The sequence below is a fragment of the Pseudophryne corroboree genome, chromosome 4 (genome assembly GCF_028390025.1).
Source record: "Pseudophryne corroboree isolate aPseCor3 chromosome 4, aPseCor3.hap2, whole genome shotgun sequence".
NCBI classification, from domain to species: domain Eukaryota; kingdom Metazoa; phylum Chordata; class Amphibia; order Anura; family Myobatrachidae; genus Pseudophryne; species Pseudophryne corroboree.
Window position 1 is genome coordinate 138,975,772 of NC_086447.1, and position 8,235 is coordinate 138,984,006.

Genomic DNA, 8,235 nt, shown 5'->3' on the forward strand with positions numbered 1-8,235 from the left:
TAATGTAGTAAATATGCGAACCTCCGCCCCCAACGTATTTTTGCACATTCGTACGCAGTATTACACAAAGTGGGCGTACGCCAAATGACATCGCAGTAATGCGAAACCATCGCAGCATTGCGAATCCATCGCAATAACACATACTTAATCGTAAAAATACTAAGTTTTAGTAGATTTACACATTTTACCGTAAAAGTGCACACTTTTAAGGAAAAACGCTCAAAAATGTTTTTTTAAAGCTATTAAGTGAAATTACACCATTCCTTTTAAAGTCAACAAGCCCTTTTCAATAACGAATCCAATTAGTGTAATGATTGATAATGTTCCTAAACAATTAAGTCTGCAAAACAAACCAGATTAACACTTTGTTGCCATAATTGCCCATCAACATGTAAAAGTGTTTGTTTTTTTCCCTTTGTTTGTTTTTAAAGGTGTTGTTTGTGAATGAAGGTGTTTACATGTTTCTTAACACAATAATCTCCTGTTTTTTTGGTTAATAATCTAACGTAAGATGTGTGTAATGTTTTTGGCAAACAATTTCTGCCTGCCAATCAGCTGATCCTTTTTTGCATTAATAAACACAACACCCGGTTAACTTTAATCAACTTTTTTTATTTTTATTTTTTAAAATAAATCAGTTTTTTTTTCCTGAAAATAAACAATATCATGCATATTTTTGCAAATTGTCAACACAATGCATTAATCCTTGCAGGTGTTGGCGCATGGTGTAAAGAATGCCTCCAAAACTTGTGGGATCTCCAACTGCAACATCTGAAATTAAGATGCAACACAAACATTAATAACTTAATTACATTACTTATTATCCAAGCAAGGCGCAAAGCACACTTAAATGCAGGCATGTCCAAACTGCTGGACTCCAGCTGTTGTGAAACTACATATACCAGCATGCCTTGACACAGTTTTGTGGTCAGGGAATGCCAAAGCTGTGTCAGGGCATGCTGGGATGTGTAGTTTCTCAACAGTTGTAGGGCCGCAGTTTGGACAGGCCTGCTTTAATGGCAAAGTTACTACATCCTGCCTGTTTTATGGTACAATCATTAGCAGAACAACACACAAGCCTGCTCAGCCTTTTTTTAAGATTTTAAAGTGTTCCAGACCATGGGTTACATTTACTACTATGTGAGTTATATTTAAGATGGAACGTTGCCCATAGCAAACAAGCAAAAATATGAATATTATATTGTAGAAGTGGTTCCCAATTTTTTAAGTATAATCTTATTGGTTGCTATGGCCGACATCCCATGTTAAAGATAACTACCATCTTCGTCAATGTTACACCATGTTGGCATTCATTCCCATTTGGGTTTTTTTTAATTGTTTTTTTTTTTTAAGGGTGTTGGTCCTGCATCATCACACTGCATATCAACATCTTCAGAAGGACAACATATCCTAGCATGCCCACACTCCATGAAAGCTGCCCTTACTAAATAAGGTCAAACAGGTTTGACTTTATCCAATAATCATTTTGTGAGTGTAACTTTCACACCACAAATCATTGGGTCGTTAGGCTGCCTAACAAAGTGAAGCATGTGATTTGTAAGTGTAAATATTAAGAATACACAGGCACAAGTGTAAAAGAACAACAACATACTAAACTCCACTCAGGTCTAACTGTTTCCCCGAAAACCTAACACATATAAACCCTGTTGTCCTGCCAACCCTGTTGACCTAATGAGTGTCGACCTAGAGTGGACACACAAAACATGGCACACATAAACACTGGACATATAATGACACTCAAATAAATGTAAATTCAACATGTACACCATGAAGAAAAACACAATTAATTTTCCTTGGTACAAGAATTCCAACAGTACAACACTGCATGTTTTGTCATTGTAAGTGTAAGTAGGTAATCATTTTTAACAAAATGTTAAAACACTTACTTTCCTCGGCAACATGAAGACTCCCTGAACTGTCTTCAGGGGCTTCCTCTGCCCATTCACTGGGTGGGGATGGCGGCTGGATGGGGGAAGGCGGCTGGATGGGGGAAGGAGGAGGGATTGGGGAAGGAGGCTGGATGGGGGAAGGAGGCTGGATGGGGGAAGGAGGCTGGATGGGGGAAGGAGGTTGGATTGGGGATGTAATTTCAGAGGGTGGGTCTGATTGAGAGGGCGAGGGGGGCGGTGAAAATGTTAGGCCAATAGAGGGTGAGGGGGGCTGAGAAGGTGAGTTGGAAGTAGAAGGAGAAGGGGTATGGGAAGGAGGAGAAGGGGTCACAGAAAGAGAAGGAGAGGTTGGCTGAGAAGGGGAGTGGAAAGTGGAGTGGGCCTGGGAAGCTGAGGGGGCCTGGGAAGCTGAGGGTGACTGGGAAGCTGAGGTGGATTGTGAAGCTGAGGGTGATTGGGAAGCTGAGGGGGATTGGGAAGCTGAGGGGGAGTGAGAAGGGGAGGGGGAGTGAGAAGGGGAGGGGGACTGGGAAGTGGAGGGGGAGTGAGAAGGGGAAGGGTGCTGAGCTGGTGCATCATGTGGTGCTTGCCGTTGTGGTCGTCCTAGAATGATTGGTAAAATATATTTCAATTTGCATGTTAAATTACATACTAATCAATTTTAATTTTCACTGTTCGGTTCCATGTAAAAGAAAGTTTTTGTAAGAATTTTTACAAAATAATTATTCAAACCTCTTCATGTTGCCCACTGCAAACAAAATTATGAAATTTAAAAATTTTGTCAGTCATTCCTGTATCTATTCCATTGAGACATATTGATTTGTCTAGCCAACATCACCAGATCACTATTCAAGCTACCTTATTATATAGACAGCACTGATCAAGTGTTTTGGTACAGTTTCCTGCCTGGTTACTAATTATGTAAAACATGCACTTGTTTAGGGACACTTTGCTACAGTCAGTAATGTTTGCCCTAACCACACACACTGTCCTATTTTTTCAAAATGTTCACTCAGTGTTGCAATTAGCCTACCACTTAGTGAAAATTTGCACTATTTATGCTAATAATCTTATGTAATGTTACTTACTGCGTGCATGCATAGTGCGGATTTGCTGGCGGATCTCCGCCAACAGCTCTGGAGTCCTCCTTCGGAGATCACTCCATCTCCGCTCTAACTGGATGATGGTCCGCCTGCTGCGGACGCGAGACCGCAGCAGGCGACGGACCTCCGCGTAGGCCTCGCGCTTAACATGATTGGGGATGAATCGCCCAACGCGGCCTACGCGGCGGTCCATCACCGCAACCAGGACGCGGAGCTCCCGCCTGGTGAAAGGTGCCGCACGCATCATGGCAATGGCGTTTTCCTTATTTGGGCATATATTTATAATGTCTGTTAGCATGTGATTGGTCCACAATCTATGCTGTCATATGTCATTTATAATAACTTTATTGATCTTTGCAATGCTGTGAAGAGCAGAGTGTTATTTCGCACGAGCGGATCTACGCATTCGCATAAGCAAATTTTAAGCAAAACACAACCATAATTTTAAAAACAAAAAAACACAGACACACACACAGTTTTAGATCAATTTATAAACATATCTGAGTACTCACCTCAGTTTGTGTGGTCTTTCAGCTGGACATTCACAAAGTGGGCAACATTCAGTTTCATTTGTTTGTGTTTTTGTTTAAATAATCATGATGTTAGAATAGTAAAAAAATAAGGACACTATTTAGCAACATCACAGTATTGTTTGACACAAAATTAAATTGTCAGCTTAACGTGTTATTGTTTTTTGAAGATAAAAAAAAAACAGATTCAAACACACAAAAAGCATTACACAATGACCTTACAATAGCAAACACAATTTCTACATTTAAATACAAAATGATGCATACTGTGCTTTTATTTTGGTAACAATAGAGTAAAAAAAAACACTATACCTGAAAAATTCAGCAACAATGCTTGCCCTGACTTGGCTCCCCCTCCTTGTAACACTCCCCCCACCGAAGTGTCGGACAACCCCTGGCTCCTCATCAGGCAATTCCTCTGTCTGAGGAAGCTCTACGCTACTCCTTACCGCGATATTGTGGAGTATAGCGCACAGGACCACTATTTTACTTGCCATCTCCGGCGAATACATGATGTCGCCACCAGTGCGGTGGAGCACACGAAACCGCCCTTTAAGGACCCCAATTGTGCGCTCCACCAGCTGCCTAGTGGCAGTAAGCGCGGAGTTAAATGCCGTCTGTGGTCCTGGCCTGGGATTACGGTAAGGAGTCATGAGCCAGGGGGTGCAAGGATATCCACGGTCTCCTGTTTGAGGCAAAAAAAATAATTAGAAATAGTCAATTTGGAAAAATATACAAAATTTTGATCAAAATATGTGCTACAACTCACCCAATAACCACATGTCTGCTCGTTGACTTGATCTTAATCTGTGCCATATCCCTGATTGTCTAATGACATACGCATCATGGGAACTTCCAGTAAACTTAGCGTTCAGGGAAAGGATCTGGAGGGATGGCCCACAAACAACCATTACATTCAGAGAATGAAACAGTTTCCTGTTTCTAAAAATTTCTTCATTATGTTTTGGTGGCTGAATAGCTACATGTGTGCCATCCACAACCCCAATAACATGTGGGAAGCGACTACCACCTTCCGCAAAATTGCCGCTTCACCACATCTAGGGCACCAACATCCAAAGGCATAGCAATAAATTGCTTCACACGCTTGAGGAAAGCCTGGCAGACACGCCGCAGGACCTTACTGAACTGGCCCTGCGACATGCCAACCAGGTCTCCAACCACATGCTGGTAAGACCCTGTTGCCAAAAAATGTAACACAGCAAGGAATTGTGTCAATGGTGGTATTGCTGTAGGATACCGAATTTCAGACTCCAGATCACTCTCTATTATGGAGAGAGTGTCTAGGATTAGATGTGGTGGCAGCCTGTATCTACGTACAACCACATCATCTGGCATCCCAAAAAGTAGGACACGGGGTCGGAAAATTGGTGGCCTAGCACGCCTCCGTTGCCTTGGTTGATGAGGAGCCGGTTGTGGTTGTGGGGCTGGCGGTTGGGGTGGGAGTGCTGGCGTGGGTTGGGGAGGTAGGGCTTCTGCTGCGATAAATATAGACATCACACACTTTTATAAAAAAAATAAAAAAAAATGAATAAGACAAAAACAAAGTCCAAAAAATATGGAAACAAAAAATTATTACAAAAAGGGTGTGTCAACTTACTGCAGGAGCGTAAGACATTTTTTCTGGGTTCAATTCAGGACCAAAAAGAATATTATAAAAAAACAAAAAAAAAAACAAACATTATTATAATGAAAGCTACATATGTTAAATTGTAATTGTTAAAAATACTATTATTTAAAAAAACAGAACATCAAACACATCACAAACAACTACTACAAAATTAAGAATAATTGGTTAAAAAAATTTAAATTACAAAAATAAAAAGTTAGCCCTTTAGTAGCTAGCCCAGCCAAGAACAACACTACTTTGCTGATCAATCCCGGTACAAAACATAACATTTATTATCAAGATGGAAAACAAACATAATCAAAACACTTTGAACAAACACAAACAGGCACCAACACAGGCCCAGGGAACTTACCTGATCCAAAATAAAGAAAGGAACTCTTTGTGTTATACAGCACACCAAAGATACAAAATCAACTAGGGTTACGTCACCCAAAAAAAAAAATCCTACAAGAGAGCAAATATGACAGTCAAAAACAACATACAGACCAATAAGCAAAACAGGCACCAACACAGGCCCAGGGAACTTACCTGATCCAAAATAAAGAAAGGAACTCTTTGTGTTATACAGCACACCAAAGATACAAAATCAACTAGGGTTACGTCACCCAAAAAAAAAAATCCTACAAGAGAGCAAATATGACAGTCAAAAACAACATACAGACCAATAAACAAAACAGGCACCAACACAGGCCCAGGGAACTTACCTGATCCAAAATAAAGAAAGGAACTCTTTGTGTTATACAGCACACCAAAGATACAAAATCAACTAGGGTTACGTCACCCAAAAAAAAAACTCCTACAAGAGAACAAAAATGTCAGTAAAAGCAATGAAGCACAGGTTTATTTGCAAAAATGGACTAGCTAAATATATATGTGAAAAAAAGAATAAGAAACAATAAACATAAAATAAACACTTTGAAATCAAAAAATGAACAACAAGACGAATTCCAGAATACTCACAAACGAAAATTCGCAGACAAAATGCTACACTGACTATATTCTAAACGCAAACGAAAGGACAAATGTATGCTTGACAATTACTCACTCTGAAAATTCCTATAGCACCTTCACGCACAAGCCAACAAACTCAAGTGAAACTCCAAACTACCTACACTCACAGCGTGCAAAGTAGGCCCTTAAATAAGCAGTGCAATCATTAATCAGATTAACAGTGTACACCTGTGTGAATTAACGATACGCACGTAGGTATATAAGCACACACCTCGGCGTACACACGTCATCACAAACATGGCTTCTCGTGAGCAAATCGCAGCAGAGATGGACCGCATTGCAGAGCAGGAGATGGCATTGCGGAAAAGACGCCTAGATTGCCAGAGGCGCATGTTGGAATCCGCCTCTGCGGATGTAGAAGAGGCAGGACCTAGTACTCTGCAAATGTCTGCTTCTGAACCACAACAATTGACTGGGGATACCCTGCCACACACACAAAGTGACCAAACTGAGGGAGAATTGGCTTTAGCCACACAAACACAACAGACAGAAGCTGCTAATGAGGAGGAAGATGGTGATGACCAACAAGAAGAAACCTCACAGGCTACCTCCAGACGGAAGAAAAGACAGCCTGCATTCACTAAGAGGGAGTTGCGTGTCTTGGTCACGCAGGCCATGTCCAAAATCCATAGAGGGCCAAAAAACATGGGGGCTGCTTCAAAAGAACGAATCTGGAGAGACATCACAAAATCTGTGAATGAAGTTGGCTCTGTCGTCAGAACATCACAGGAAGTGAGACGACGGTAAGTGCATATTGACAGTCCTTTTTCTGTGCTAAGTTGACTAAAAAATGTAGTTACATGTGATGTTATGTCTAGCAAACACAAGCAGAACACGTGTCCTATATATTAGCTTAGACAAATAATAAGACTCTACTTTGTCCCTCTTTCACAATACATATGTAGGTGGGCCGACTTCAAATCCCGCCTGAAGGCAAAGAGGGCTGCGGAGTGGAATGCCTCAAGGGCTACAGGTGGAGGAGCACCTGTCGCTGTGGAGTATACTGACTTGGAGGAGATGGCGATGCCCTGTGTCAGTTATGAGGAGGGCCAAGGGGTGTCTCATATGGACACGGACCTGCCTGAGATCCTGACGGGACATGACTTGGAAGGTAAGTTTACACATTTAGTTGTCTGTAATTTTGACAGTATTTATAATAATAAACTAATTTTGTATCCTACTTTTTTCCCACACATTCTTCTATTTGCTTGCCACAAAACACAGCACAGGGGGGTGATCCGTTTGAGTCACAGGACGGTTATGTGGTTGAGGCTGAGGTGGAGGGACCTAGTGAGTCTGGCAGTGTGGGACAACAAATCCCACCTCTGCAGGTTCCTACTGGCCCCCCCACCCAACCCTCTGCTATCCCGGAGATCCTGCTTGAAATCGCTAGGTATGGTGAGAGCCTAAATCGGTTTCAAGACGGGGTCATCCGGGAGGTAAGCCAGATAGCTGTCCGGCTCACTGAGCACCGAACCTGTGTTGAGCAAGGTGTTGCTCAACTCTGCCAAGGTCTGGCAGAGATCAGGCAGGGCCAAGAACAACTTGCCTCCTCATTCCAAACCCTTGCAAATAACATCTTGCAAGGGCTCCAGGCCATCGCTGTCTCCCTTGCCCACAGTGGCAGAGAGCCACCCACATCGGCTCCCTCCCCTGCCCCTGCCCAGGAAGAACAGCCCACTGGGCAGGCCCAACGAAGGTCGCTCCGCAGACCTTCCAAAGAAGAACAGCCTCAGGCGGGTAGAAAAAGAAGAAAATGATGTCTCTCCAGATGGGCAGCACCCATGTTTTTGATGTTGCCTCTATGTATTTTTGGAGTTGGCTTGTGTGACCAGAATGGATAACTCCCTCTTAGTGAAATGTATTCTTTCTGTTTGGATGTATTGTAGCCTGTGAGTTTCTGTGTATAAACACCAGAGCCATCTTCCTCTTACTAGTGTGCTATGTATTGTTGTGTTTGTGTGGTGGATCCTAATTCTTTCTCATTTGGTTTAAAATTTGTGTGTGGCAGGGTGTGTCATGTTTTATTTATG

General features: G+C 42.1%; 1 long non-coding RNA gene across 1 annotated transcript; it reads right to left on the reverse strand.

Moving 5' to 3' along the window:
• Positions 1-669: 669 nt before the first annotated feature.
• On the reverse strand, positions 670-4,017 carry LOC134911177 (uncharacterized). The gene is made up of 4 exons (XR_010176385.1): positions 3,856-4,017; positions 3,526-3,547; positions 1,908-2,513; positions 670-771 (listed from the first exon to the last, which is right to left on the reverse strand). It is a non-coding gene; the product is annotated as an uncharacterized LOC134911177 (long non-coding RNA).
• Between the last annotated feature and the right edge of the window lie 4,218 nt (positions 4,018-8,235).